The 14,825-nt window shown below is 39.7% G+C and overlaps 1 protein-coding gene across 3 annotated transcripts in view; it reads left to right on the forward strand.

Moving 5' to 3' along the window:
• The window catches only part of Astn2 (astrotactin 2), an 847,605-nt gene that overhangs the window by 659,246 nt on the left and 173,534 nt on the right, over positions 1-14,825 (forward strand). The gene's annotated exons all lie outside the window — the stretch shown is intronic.

A 14,825-nucleotide genomic window follows, 5' to 3' on the forward strand; every position in this document is an offset into this window, starting at 1 on the left:
TTTGGCCTTGGTGCCAGTGTGTGGGGGGGGTGAGGTTCTTTGCCTCACCTCTGTAAACAACAAGCAATGTTGGCCCCCAAATTTTAGACCATCACTAACAGAAGGGAGGAGGATACAGAAATGCCATGACACCAAGCCAATTGACGGCTCCTTTGGAAAAATTGTATCACCCGTGACACCATCAGCAAAGATACGCCAGCACTACCACAATTCGCTGCACCAACAGATAGTTCACAATGCATACAAGTGATACATAGTCCAGGCAAGTTCTGCAAGCAGTTCAAAGCGGAGGAATCTATCAATATGTCCATTTCCTCCCAAAGTAAATCGACTCCTTGATTGAGCATTACTTGTTGAGTTATTATTCATTGATGCATCAGTTTATACAGTTTACTGTGATAGCTATCATAGAAGCTGAAGTTTGGTTTTATCTTTGTCTTCACCGGCACTGGGATGAAGATAGGAATTCTGGCAATGATGCTAAAAAGAAATTATGTAACATTCCAACAGGTACTAAGAAAACAATTTTCTGAACAATTTACATTATCCTGAATAGAATTATTAAATATAATGAAAAGGAAAGGTGAAAGTAAACAAACAGATCTGTTAACCACCTTTAAAAACAATCCTTAACAGCTGTTTACCTAATTTAAATTAAACCATTTAAATCACGTGAATAAAAAAAAAATTTGGATCCATTTTTTCATGAGCGCTCCTCATATGTGAAATATGGACATACGCACATACAGACATACAACACAAAACAGAAGTGTGCACACATGACATACAACACATAAGACAATAGTAAAGGCCTTGTAGCTTTACACAGGTGAAATCTCCAAACACTCCCTTGGCTGCTTTTATTCCTTTGAGTATTAATTGTCCTACAGCCTCAGAATACCTAGTAAAAATATTGTTAGGAGAATAAGATAAATGTATCCACAATAATGGACCTTCTTGCCAAAATATTCCTGTAGGAATATTTTTTGTTGGTAGTACAATAAATAATAAAGGCAAACTTATATCAATTCTATCCAAATGCATATTTTCCATATATGTTTCAATAATTTTTAATGCCTTTCTTGCTTTAGGAGTTAACATGCGGGGTGAATTTGGATCTGATGGACCTTTTAGGATATCAAATAAAGGTCCCAACTCTCCTGTTGGTATGCCTAGACAAGGCCTTATCCAATTTATGTCTCCCAATAACTTTTGAAAGTCGTTAAGTGATTTGAGTTGATCTACTCGTATTTGAATTTTTGGTGGACGGACCATGGTTGAGGATAATAGAACTCCTAAATAATTAATTGGAAAATTTAATTGTACTTTATCTATTGCTATCTGTAGATTATAATTTTTTAATAAGTTTGTAAGTGTGGCATAACATTCCAGCAATGTGTTTTTATCTTTATGTGCTAATAATGCATCATCCATATAGTGAAATATTTGTAGTTCAGGATTTTGATTTCTAAGTGGCTGGATTGCTTTGTTAACATAGATTTGACACATAGGTGGACTGTTAGCCATCCCTTGAGGGAGTACTTTCCATTCATATCTCTGATCAGGACCTTCATGATTTAGTGCAGGGATAGTAAATGCAAAACGTGGACTATCCTCGGGATGAATTGGAATTGAAAAAAAAAAAAACAATCTTTAATATCTATAGCTAAAACATTCCAGGTTTTTGGCAAAGCAGACAATTGGGGAATCCCTGATTGAGCAGGTCCCATAATAACCATCTCATTATTAATGGCTCTTAAATCTTGCAATAATCTCCATTTATCAGATTTCTTTTTGATGACAAAAATAGGAGTATTATGGGGAGATATGAAAGGTTGTATATGTCCTTCCGCTAATTGTTGTTTGACCAGATCATGGGCTACTTGTATCTTTTCTTTAGTCAGGGGCCACTGAGGAACCCATACTGGTCTTTCTGATTTCCAAGTAATTTTGATTGTCTCAGTGGCCCCTTCTGAAAACCCAATCTATGTCTATTTATTCCTTGATCTATTTGAATTGGTGCTGCTATACCTTGTTCTTGTTCTCCTAATCTTTTTTCTTTCCTAAAACCTTGTCTAGCCCTAGTAGTGGGTGCATTAGGATTGATGTTATTTGTTCATGTCAAACCTAATTGATCTAGGACATCTCGTCCCCATAAATTTATAGGAAGATGATCCAATACATATGGCTGTATAGTTCCTTCACATCCTTCAGGATCCTTCCAATCTAATACCATTGCCCTTCTATGGGGATTAGTCACCACTCCTTGGCCTCGAAGCGTTTGAGTCTCTTGTTGTAATGACCAATGTTTTGGCCATTCTTGACGAGATATGATTCTAAGGTCAATACCTGTGTCCAGTAGCCCATTAAATTCATGTCCTTGAATATTTAGTTTTAGCATTGGGCGAGAATCTAAATTTAAAGACAGCATAGCACAATCTACACCTGTGGAGCCTAAGCCCCTGGAACCTCTTTCCACAGTACGACTGGAAAATTTATCATGTAGGCTGGGTATTATTAACAACTGTGCTATTCTATCTCCTGGTGAAGCTACTGATATACCTCTTGGAGAACTAGCTATAGTTTTTATTTCACCTACATAATCCGGATCAATTACCCCAGGACTTATCATAAGTCCTTTTAGTGTAAAAGAACTGCGTCCCAATAATAAGCCTACTGTTCCTTGGGGAAGAGGTCCTTTTACTCCTGTGGGAATGATTTGAACTCCCATCTCTGGAGTTAGTACTGCTCTGGCAGAGGCACAGATGTCCAACCCTGCACTCCCTCTGGTTTGTCTTATGAGGGATTTAATGGACAATGTGTCCTGGGCACTACCCTGATGATGTTGCTGGGTTCCTCCACTGCCCCGTATATTTGTGGTTGTGGGCCCCGGAGCATTGGGCCCCCCAGTTTGTTTTTTGGCAATGGAGCCTGATGCCTTTCTCCATGATATCATGGGTAAATACCTGGTCCTTGTCGGTTTTTTGATAAGGGAGTACCTCTATGGTGGTTTGAGAACAGCATTCATTAGCCCAATGTCTCCCTCTATGGCATCGTGGGCAAATACCCAGTATTCTATTCCTTTGATACTTAGTTTTGTTAAACCCTTTTCTTATGGGGCAATTCCTTTTAAAATGTCCTGTTTGTTCACAATTGTAGCATGTTTTTGGCCTGGCATCTAAAGCCTGTTTTACTGCAGCTGCCAAGACTTGCCCTTGTTCATTAATGTCTCTACATAATTTAATATATATGTTTAAATCTTCATGTTTCCATGGTCTAATAACCTCTCTGCAGCAACGATTTGCTTGGTCATAAGCCAGTTGTTTTATTAATGGCATTGTTTGTTCTGTATCCCCCAAATTCTGACAGCTGTTTGAATAAGCCTATCTACAAATTCAGCATAAGGTTCATTAGCTGTCTGTATTACCTTAGATAGCTGACCTTGTAAATCTCCATGTCCTTGTAAAGTCTTCCATGCCCTAACTGCATCTGCAGCAATTTGTGCATATATAGCAGGATCATATTCAATTTGTTGCTGTTGACCCTCATAAGGTCCTTTTCCTAACAACATATCTAGATTTCTTTGAGGGTAACCGGCTGCTGCATTTCGCCTAGCTGTCTCCGTGCAAAATTCCTCATTGGCATACTTCCAAAACAAATATTGTCCTCCATTTAGCACAGATTTACACATGCTAGCCCAATCTGCTGGCGTCATGTCCAAGTTGGTAATGGATTCGACCATGCTTACCGTGAAGGGTGTTTGGGGACCATAGGTTGCAACAGCCTCCTTTAACTGCTTCACTGTTTTGAAATCTAAAGCACGGTGAATTTGTTGCCCTCCTGCCTGCTCAAGAACAGGGCATGCTAATCTTTGAGGTCCTGTCTCAGGATCCCATTTATCAACTATGGGGTTTGAGGGCCACTCAGCTGTCTCCATAGGTGGAGCTTTTGGTTGAATTACGCCCTCTGGTGATAAAACGGAGTTAGTAGCAGCCTCCTGTTGTAGCCTTTTTCTTAATAGACCCTTTTCCTTCAAATTTTCTTCCTCTGTCTGACTAGCTCGAGAGACCTTCTTTTTTGCTTGATCTAAAATGTCTTTCTCCATGGTCTGAACCTCTAACAATTTACTTAACACTCTTTCGGTTTGTTTTTTACTAATTTCTAATCTACTATAAAGATAACACAACCCAATAAGATAACACAAAACAAAACCGAAACTGAATGAAACAAAAACGGAATAAAAAATCGTTGCATCAATTTTCTCTTCCTCCGGGCCGACAAACTTCAAACCTTGAGCTAACCATTTTTCCCAGTTTGCCTGAGAAAGTTCTAGGGATAGGCAGCTTGAAACAAAAACAAAATAAATCAAAACAAGAACACATTGTACTGGGAGCCATTAGCCAAGTAGGTATGACAATTTCCTTGCCAGCGTACCCCCATGTTGCTTAGTGGAAGGTGACCTTGCTCAAGGACCAGGGTGGATCCATGTTTAGGGTGTTCCTGGTTTAGGATAATCCGAGTTTAGGGCATTCCCTATTTAGGAAGATTATTCCTGCTGGGGGAATAGGGCGTATCCTGCTGCCAGAGTTCCTCTTGAGTTCTTAGGGATTCAGACAGTATTTTTGGGAGACAGAAGCCCAGTGGAGGTGTGGATTTGGGCAGAGAACGTGGATTTCCCCAGTACGTGTTTGTAGAAGGCCGGTGTGAGATCGGGAATAAAGAATTGCTGTTTGAATCTACAAAGATGTGAGTGGCTCGTGATTTGTGCCCAGCCAGACTGCGGCAACATTGTTTTTTGAAATGGTCACCCATTCTCTCGCCTTCCCTCAGGGGCGAGCAATTTCACTTACCTCCAAGCTTCAGACGTTCCCCGCATGGGCCGCCAAATGCCGCAGTCTGTCTGGGCACAAAATAACCAAGCCACCACAAAAGCCTTGTAGATTCAAACAGCAACTCTTTATTCTTGAACTCTCACTGGCACTCTACACGCACGTTCTGGGAAAATACACTGCCTTCACCAGGCTCCGCACGCCAATTCTCTCAGAACTCTGCAAGAACTCAACGGGAACTCAAGGAGCGGGTGCCTGAGGCAGCAGGATTATGCCCTATTTCCAGCAGGATCCACCCTAAACCTGGAACCGCCCTTCACCCGGATCCACCCTAATCCCTGAGCAGGGTCACCTTTCAACCAAACACTAAAACATTCATGCAATGTCACTGCAAATGATCTGGGTCCAAGGCAAGCCCATTTTCACAATGGAGAGTCCTCCCTCTAAGCAACATCGGGTAGGCTGACAAGGAAATTGCCATGCGTCATTCCTACTTGGCTATGGCTCTCAGCAAGATATACTGAAAAACTCTGGCCTTGGTCTTTTCTTTTTTGCTCCCCTTATAGGTAACCATTTTATTAGTTTGGTTAATCTTTTTATTATTTCTTAGTGAAAAACAATATAGAAGCTCAGGGCCATGGCTCACACCTATAATCCCAGCTACTCAGGGAGCTGAGGCAGGAGGACAATGAATATGAGGGCAGCCTTAGCATGTTAGCAAGACTCTAAAATAATTTAATGAGATCCTATCAGAAAATTTAAAAAAAAATTAAAGTTCTGGGGATTGTAGCTCAGTTGTAAAGTGCCCCTGAATTAAATCCTCAGTATCAAAAAAAAAAAAGTAACTGGAAACACATATATATTATATGTGTGTGTATATATATATATATATATATATATATATATATATATATATAGTATTCCTCCCCTCTTTTTTACACAAAAGAATGTACTGTAAACACTCTCTGCACATTGTTTTTTCTATTTTATTTATATATACATGTATATATATTTATATATTTTTTATATTTATATTTATAATTACTGTGTGTCATATATAATAAAAAGTTTCTCTATTTTCTTTGGTACATAGTACCTACCTCACCATTTAGATGCATCACAATTTTTCAACCAATGCTGTATTGATTGCCCATAGATTCATATTTCAAGAGTTTTATTGCTGATCACCATGATATAATGGGCAGAAGTAACAGGAATTGTTTATTCAAATTCCAGAATTTATAACTGCATAGACCTGAATCTCTCGTGATGTAGCAGAGTGGGAGAGAACTTAATATAGTGGAAAAGTGGTCAGAAATAGTACAGATGGGAGTGGGAGTCCAGCTCTTTTTTGGACTCCTGACTTCACTCCTATGATCTTCCACTTCCTTATCTTTAAAAAGCATTAATGAAACCTACTTTTCATTGATGTTCTGGTTTATTGAGACCAAGTTTGATCATGTAAAACAAGTAGCAGAATATCTGGCCTGGAATGTGTTCCTGTAAAATTGTAGCAGTTGTTGATGTTAACTTTACTGATTACCACAATTTTAAGACAGGGAATTTCTGATGGGTTTTGACCCTTTGTTTTAATTTAATTTTACTTTTTGTTGAATGGACACATTAGTCCTTGTTGTCCCAAGCAGCACAGCTATGGGAAAGAGGGGAGCTAAAAAAGGAATTAACTCACCTTTGAACATGTTATGAAATGCCTGTGAACATTTTTAAAGGTGAACTTTTAACCTGCGTCTTGTTAGGATTTTGATAAAAACAGAAAGGCATGAAAGTGAGACTGTGATTCCAGTATGAAAGCAGTCAGAGGGTGGTGTGCTCTCCCATACAGCTACATCCCCAGCACTTTTTAATTTTATTTTTGAGACAAGGTTTCACTAAGTTGATGAGACTGGCCTTGAACTTGCAATCCTCTTGCCTCAACTCCCCCCCACACCCCAGTTTCAGTGATCACAGTACACCACCTCACTGGCTGAGGGTGACAGTTTTGTTTCCTAAGGGCTTCTCTTACCAAAGCCTCCAGCTGACCCCATTAAGGTGCACACCCTCTTGGATGTTTTAACTTGGCAACCAACCTTGAAGGCCTGTTCTCCTACCTCCAGGTCATGTTCAGACACCACAATCTGGCAGTTTTCATCCATAGCAGGACATTAGCATCTCAGAGACCTCTTGTTCCCTAAGCCTGTCTAAGAATGATCCCTTCTGGGCATTTTCCTTTGAATTCTACATGTGACTGGAAGAAGAAAATGGAATTGGGGAGGAAATGAAATCTGAATCCTTCCTTGAGGGGGTGAGTTTTGAGCAGAGTTCTTAGGAAAGTGGAATAATTGGATCCCAGGGAAGAGAAGACAGATGCTTTGACCTCCACTGAACAGAAAAGAGGCTTTGGAATTAGATGCTGAATGACTAATGGCCTTTGGCTGAATGTCACCTCCCAGAACCTCTATTTTCTCAGTTGTATTATGCTTGTAAAAATTATAATATTCCTAGTCCAAAGCAGATTCAATGAGATCTGCAATATCTTATGTGTAGCAAAGACTAGAAGGCTGGAAAATGTGTTTCCTTTCTACTCTCTCCCTGTTTCAAGCACTTATCCACTGCATCATAAAAAGGCAACTATATTGTTATAATAATACAAGTAAGAGTAGGAACTGACATCTCTTGTGTGTGTACTAAATGTCTGGCACAGGTACAAATTATCTTAAATTATCTTAACTTTATGTTTTCACTGATATCACTATTATTATATACATAAAAACACAGAGACTTGTATTTGTGTACTAACTTGTCCACGGTCACATGCAGGTTTGTGGCTAGCCTTTTATATGGATTAGATAAAGGTGCTCCTGCTCTTTTATTCAGTTAAATGAGCAAAGACTTGACAAATAGAGCTGAGACTGAATCCAATCCCTATTCGCCCTCTTGCCTTGGTACCCTTTTACAGAGCTCAACTTGTTTAACTAAACACAGAGACCCTAGAGGTCACATGTTCAGTTTTGGCCGAACCTGAAATTCAAACTCATATCTATCTGACAGTCATATTGTATCTTTTCCTTTTCCACTGCCACCTCTTTCTGCCTCCTTTAATTTCTTGCTCTACTGTCTTCTCTCTCTGATATATCTTCAGCCTCTCCTTCATCTCTTTGGCTTTTCCTTCCCAACTGGAATCTCTACACTCAGTACCACGAGTATTGAAATGAGTTTTAATTCATATTTTCACCCCCGTCCCAGGGAGTAGCTCCAAGCCTGGAACTGAATATTCAGGCCTTCTTTGCAAAGGCTCATTCTAAATTCTTTTTTTCTCGTAGACTAGATAAGCCTTTACCATCTTTCCTGTGGTCCTCAGTGCCCAGCAAGTTGCTTTGCACACACTAATTATTCTTTGGTAGGAAGGATCAGAACTAACAAATTTCCCAAGAGCAAACATCTGAAGTGGGCACTAGAGGGCAGCAGGAGATCACACATGGCCTTTTTGTTTTTTCCCCCAGCCTCCCATTACTGGTCGCAGCCTACCTTGTCTCAGGAGGCAGAAATAAATACTATGATTCAGTGCTAACTGGTCTCTGACTTTGGCCAAGACATCAGCCACTACTGAGCTACTGGGAAGTGGCTGACGTTCTTCTCCCACAGAGAGTATGACCTTCCTCAGAGGAGTAACTGCTTTCACTTGAAGACAGGTATTTATCATTCTGAACCCCAGTTCCCTCATGGGTACTAGAGGCAACAATTCCTAATTTGTAGGGTAATAATGAAGACCATATGAGATCATAGGTATAAATCAGCTAATACAGCATTTGAGTCTTAGAACATTGAATGAGAAATTAAGATCTCTACTTTACACATAATATTGTGTAAAGTAATATTTGTAATATTTGGAGAGGGGTAATGACTTCCGTATGATTTGAAATGGTAAATTCTGCCACAGTTTACAGAATAGGTAGAAAGCAGGTGGTTTAAGAGAAATTCCTCTTAGTTGAAGCACCAACCAGGATTGAAGGGATGGTTTATAGATTTAGACATGCATAAGAATTGAATAATGGTGGGATGAAGTCCAAGAGCCAGAACAAAAGAACTTTGATGATGCTGTTGACACTGTAGAGCTGGAAACTCTTCGTTGAGTTCTGTTTCTCATTAATCCCTAAATAATCCAAGATTTAAGTACTCATGTTATTGACATTTTACAAATGATAAAATGGAGCCTTGGGGAGGTTAAGCAACTGGTCCAAGATCTTCCAGCTGGAAAGTGAAAAAGCTGGAATTCAAACTCAAGTTAGCCACTGTGTTATAGCTGCCTCTTTTATAATTGTTCTTATTGATTGTGTATTTAGGGAAAAAGCTAAGTAGGTTATATCAGATCATTTTCTTGGCAGTTTTGTTAACCTACCCTCTTCATTTTGGAACTCCATTGTTACTTCTGTTTGCTAAATGTGCACACTCATAGCACATAAGACATACACATTATCAGAATGCCCCACGGTTTCTGTGACAGGGATTTCACTCACCTAGTTGGCTGGTTAATCTTAGCATGACCTCTAAGTAGTGGACAGGCTTGCATACTGCAGATAAGACATGCAGACAGCATAAAGGGCATAAGTCTTGGTTTGGGTTTGATACTTAGGATGAGAAATGCAATTCCTGGATGAGAAGTCAGTCTAAGTTTAACAGAGCTTTCACAGAATGAATTGGAAGGCTAAAAAGTTCCACATTATTAGAAGGTTTTGATTTTTGTTTTTGTACGAGAGACTGAACCCAAGGGTGCTTTACCATTGAGCTACAGCCCCAACCCTTTTTATTTTTTATTTTGAGATAAAGCCTTATTAAGTTTCTTAGTGCCTTGCTAAGTTGCTGAGACTAGCCTTGAACTTGCAATCCTCTTCCTTAGACTCCTGATGTTGCTGGTATTATAGGTGTGCACTACCGCACCTAGCTTAGAAGTGTTTAAGAAGAACTTGGAGGATGATTTGGTAGTAAATGGAGCATTAGATGGGGATTTCCAAACAGGTGATTTCTAAACTCTTACTAGGTAAGTACTCTATCACTAAGTTACTTAGACTGACTTTGAACTTGGGATTCTTCTTCCTGAACCTCTGGAGTTCCTGGAACTATAGATGTACACCACCACACCCAACCTTTAATAGTCTTCCACCCATGAAAACCCATTAGTCCATGGAAATGAGTGAGGATTGGGGTTATTGCCTGGGCACAGTAGGTATAGGGAGAACCATTTTTTTTTTTTTTAATCGGAAAGGACTCATTGATCAAGTAGTGGATTTGGAATCTAACAAATGTTATAGAAATAGAAAAATTGAAGGGAAAAGGAGTCATATTCACACATTCATGTATTAATTAATTTACTCAGATACTTACCTATGTATGTGATATTATACAGTGAACTATGTGCTAAGAATACAGATGCTCATTAAAACTGGCCATTGTCCTTGTTCTCTTTGAAACTAAAAGTTTACTTGGCAAGACAGATATTCATTTAACATTTTGTTAATGTTAACATATTAACTAAAATTATAAATATGACATCATGATAATGATGATATCAATGGTTCAGTTGATAGTAGGAATTGAGAATAGTCATAATAATCTATGAATAATATATATTTCTCTTAGAGGGTTTTTCAATAAAATACACTTTACTAGGGACTTCTCCCAAGACCTGGGTCATGCAATTTCTCTGGTTGGTTGCTATGGATCCCCCAACTCCTATTTCTCTGGCTGCTCACTTTATGAAGACCCAATGTGGGGATACTTCACCCTCTGTTAGAATTCTTCTTTGGCAGAATTCAAAACAGTTTCAGGCTAGCTCTATTTCCACATCTGGTCCAGGGGAAACAAGTATTTCTCTTCTGGAAATCTCTGGGAGTTTGTGCTAATACCTTTCCAGCCCCTTCTGTTCTTTTTAACACAGGCCACCAGAACTTTTGACAGGTAAAGGTAGACCCTAGTCCGCTATCTTTTCAATTGCTAACAACAAACAAGCTCTTCAAGTGTCACTCATGAGGGTCCTTGTCACAAAACTTGAGGTCAGAAGATAACATATTCCACATCCTGCCCGGGGTGCTGTTGACTCTAAACATGGTAATAGTTCTTTCCAAATAAAATATCCCCTAAATCCTTCCTTTTTACTCTGATCTCTTTTTATTTCCTTGTTCTGGCTGAGGTTTCTAAAGTTATGAAACTAGTTAGAATTCATCTCCTTTGTAAGTTCTGCATCTAGGGGCATGACTTCGGGATTCTACTTCTATTACCTTATGGTGTCTCAATAGAAATTTCAATTTTAACATCCTGTTACAATAACAGCAACATAATTATAACAACCACAGCAACAACAAAAACAACTAATATTAATTGAGGGCTTAACCTGTGCCAGGCACCCTATTTAATCCTCACAGTGACTCTTTTCGGCTGGTACTGTTATTTATAAAGGACACACTGATGACGCTGGACTTTCATCTGTGAGGCTGAGAAGTCGGATTGCACAACACAGCAACACAGGCCTCGCTGATGGTGTTTCAGCCGCCTGTTTCCCCTTTGTTAAGGATATTTGTGAGGATCCTTGAGTCAGACCTCAGAGTGACTGCTTTCCTCCAACAGCAGACAGTAACTCCACCTAAGAAATGAGCCCGTTTCAGTAATTCCTGGGAGGCCATTGCTGTAAGAAAGGCCATTCTTTAATGATATAAAGTCTCACCCTTTCCCCCCTCCCTAAACGTTTCTAATTTGAGCCCCTCTGGTCCCTGTGGAGCCTTTAAATGCTTCAAGTGCGAGCCTATTGCCAAAGCAAGCCTGTCTGACTGGAGAGGCAGCGCCCTGCACTGTTGCCGAATATTGAACAAACATCCGCGAAGCCTTGGCTCTCCCAGAAGTCCTTCGTCTGATGCCTTTGTTTTGTTTTCTGGATGAGGGCAAGCAGTGCCATCACCTCCTGCCGAAAAGCCCTGGCTGCCCTCCCAACAAGGAGTTGTCACTTCAACTGAGGCTTTTTAAATTTTTTTTGGTGGCAACAAAATAATACCCAGCAGGAATTTGGGAGGAGAAAAAAGAGAGTTCACTTGGCAGGTTCTCAAATGAATGGGTTGTAGTGTCATTGGAACTGAATCGGGCTTGAAACCAGACATGATCCTATTTTGGACGCATTGTTCAGAGGGATGGGAAATGTGAACAGAGGATAAGTCTCTTCAGAAAATGCTCTTTATCCTTGGCCTGTTAAAGGCAGCCTGGTTTAACCTAACTCTCCCCTTTCCCCAATGGCAAGAGTCTAAATGAAAGCCTAGAGGAGGTCAGAACAACTAGACAAGATCAGCCCTTCATCTGTTGACATTTGGATTGGAAAAGCTTATTTTACCTTGGGTTGTATCTTGATTGTAATCGTGATTAGTTGTCATCCTTGTAATTCCCAAATCCTGGCTTTTAGATTCATTGATGCTTTGATAAGGTAGCATAGTGATTAGTGTATGTAAACATAGCATATATTCCACAGACTTTTGTTGAAAAAAAATGTTTTTAAGCCTATTGTTTTCTTGAAATTGGGTAAGGCCGATGTAGGAAACAGCAAAACTAATACTATCTTTGTCTTCATGGAGTTTATACTCTTGATACATTAATAGTTGATGACAGATCAGGATGCTATGAGAATCTGTCATGTGAAAATGGAACACACTTTGATAGTGGGGGAAGTTTATGGAAGACTTTTCTGAAGAATTGGCACTTGAAATAAGTTCTGAAGGATGAGTGGAAATTAGCCAAGAGAAGTTAGGGGCTGAGGGTGGGATGGAAGGAAGCATTATGCAAGAGAAGTCTGTTCCAGGATAGAGAAAAAGATATAAGGTGTATACAAGGAACTTAAAAGTCATCATAGCTGAAGGCAGAAGAACTAGGTAGAGCAGGATAAGGGATCAGACTGGAGAAACAGTGTGTTGTCTAGAATCCTATATTGTCTGTGCCTCACCTTTTGGCTTCTGATCTTTACTCTAAGTATAAATAATGTCATGGAAGTTTAGGACTATAGGACTTGTCTTTTGAAAAGATAACTTTAGCCACAGGGTGGGGTTGGATCAGAAGCAATTACCTTTCACAATTGTAATGGAATGGTTAATGGGCATCCCTGCTATAACTCTCATCTAAATCATAACTTAGCCATAGCATAACATTAGGAAAAGAATCTTATCAATAAATGTTCTTGGGACTTAGAGTAAGCCCCTTTCTCTCTTTTGGTCTCCAGTTCCTCAAGTATTTGGCAAAAAGAGTTGGACCCAATGATTTCCCTCTTTTTGCAAAATTAGCCCTGAAGTTTGGCTATTAATTCTATGCTGCTATTGTAGGTACAGTTTTCAGCCACAATTTTTGGCTTTTAACTCCCACTTACAGGAAAGATGGACTGAAACGGCTGAAGAATTATAAAGAAGAATAGCAAAAGTCTACAAATGGATAATTGTTAAATGGATAATTATATCTTTAATCCAATGTCTATGAATGTTTGTTTGATCAAGAGAATTTTTACTCCCAGCAACAGGTTACATTTCTTCCCAATTAAGCACATGGCATGGTACAATAAGGGTTATACCCTCTGTGTTGAAATATGAAATGACAGTAGTTCAGGTGATGCATTGGTTATCAGAATTGCACAGTTATGTGCTGAGAAGATTACTCACTGTGTGACCTTGGAAAGTAATTTTCCTTTTCTGGGATGCATTTTCTCCTTACTTAAAGTGGGAGGGTTTGTACTAGATAGTCATATTCAAAAATATGTTCTTTCAATTATTTGTGTGTGGGGAATCGAACCCAGGGACTTATGCACACTAAGCAAGAACCCTACCACTGAACTACATCCCAAGCCCTCAAAATATATACATACACACACATATATTATATTATATATGGAGAAAAGAGGCTCCACTTTTCCACTCTTGGAGATTCACGATACATGTGTATCAATAACCTATTTGCTTCCATTGTTTTTACTTTTTAACTGATCCATCATATTGCCATATATTAATTGGGACTAGAGCAGCAGTTGCCAAACTTTTCCTGAAAAGGCTCACACAGTACACATTTTAGCTTTGTGTGCCATAGAGACTCTTTATTGTAACCACTCCATTCTGCCACTGTGGTCATACACAATACACTAATGAATGGGAATGGCTGTGTTCCAATAAAACTTTATTTACAAAAACAAATGTGGGATGAATTTCCCCATGGGCCGCACTTTGTTGACCTGCAGACCACAGCGTGGGCCGATTCCTAGTATCCTTGTAGCTCTGACTCCTTCCTGATCTTCTCCCCAAATGACTATTCCCTTCCAAGCTTGAAGTCACCCTTGTCCAAAAGCTATTCCTCTGGCCTGCAGTTTCAAAAGTTATCATCATCTTCTTTTGACATGCCTGTGTATAAGGCTGTCTCCATCTCCCCAGCTGCTGGGCTGCCTTCTTCACAGCCTTGTTTTGTTTATCTTAGTAACTACCCTTCTTTAATCCCTCTAAAGGATTGGTTAGCTGGAATTTGCCTTGTCTTCCTCCCCTGGAGCCTTTGATCTGATGCTCATGAGCATTTGCTGACAGCCAGACAGAAAAGGTGGAGCCCAGATCCCAGGCTAGAGGGCCCAGAGAGTAATGAATGAAGGCTGCGTTTATTTGTATTTCTAATTGGCAAGCCCATTTCCAGATCAGCTGCATGTCACTGCAAGCTGAGAGCAGGAGCAGGAGAAAACTCATTGTACTTTCAGTTCTCAGTGCCCAGGACCTGTGCCCACTGAGATAAGGGTTTACCTTGATTTCACCAGGCTTGGTAGAAGCTGCTGTCTGAATTAAGCTCTGTATCTTAGTACAGGATCACTCTTTTTTGGCACTCAGATTGAGCATGGTGCATCTTGGAGGACACCATTCATACAGTCTGTGATTTAAATGTAACCCTCTGGGTTATTCAGATCACTTTATATCTTCAAGCTTTTTTGATAGAACTTAGAACCCCATCTTT

Source organism: Callospermophilus lateralis, chromosome 2 (assembly GCF_048772815.1).
Source record: "Callospermophilus lateralis isolate mCalLat2 chromosome 2, mCalLat2.hap1, whole genome shotgun sequence".
Classification (NCBI taxonomy): Eukaryota; Metazoa; Chordata; class Mammalia; order Rodentia; family Sciuridae; genus Callospermophilus; species Callospermophilus lateralis.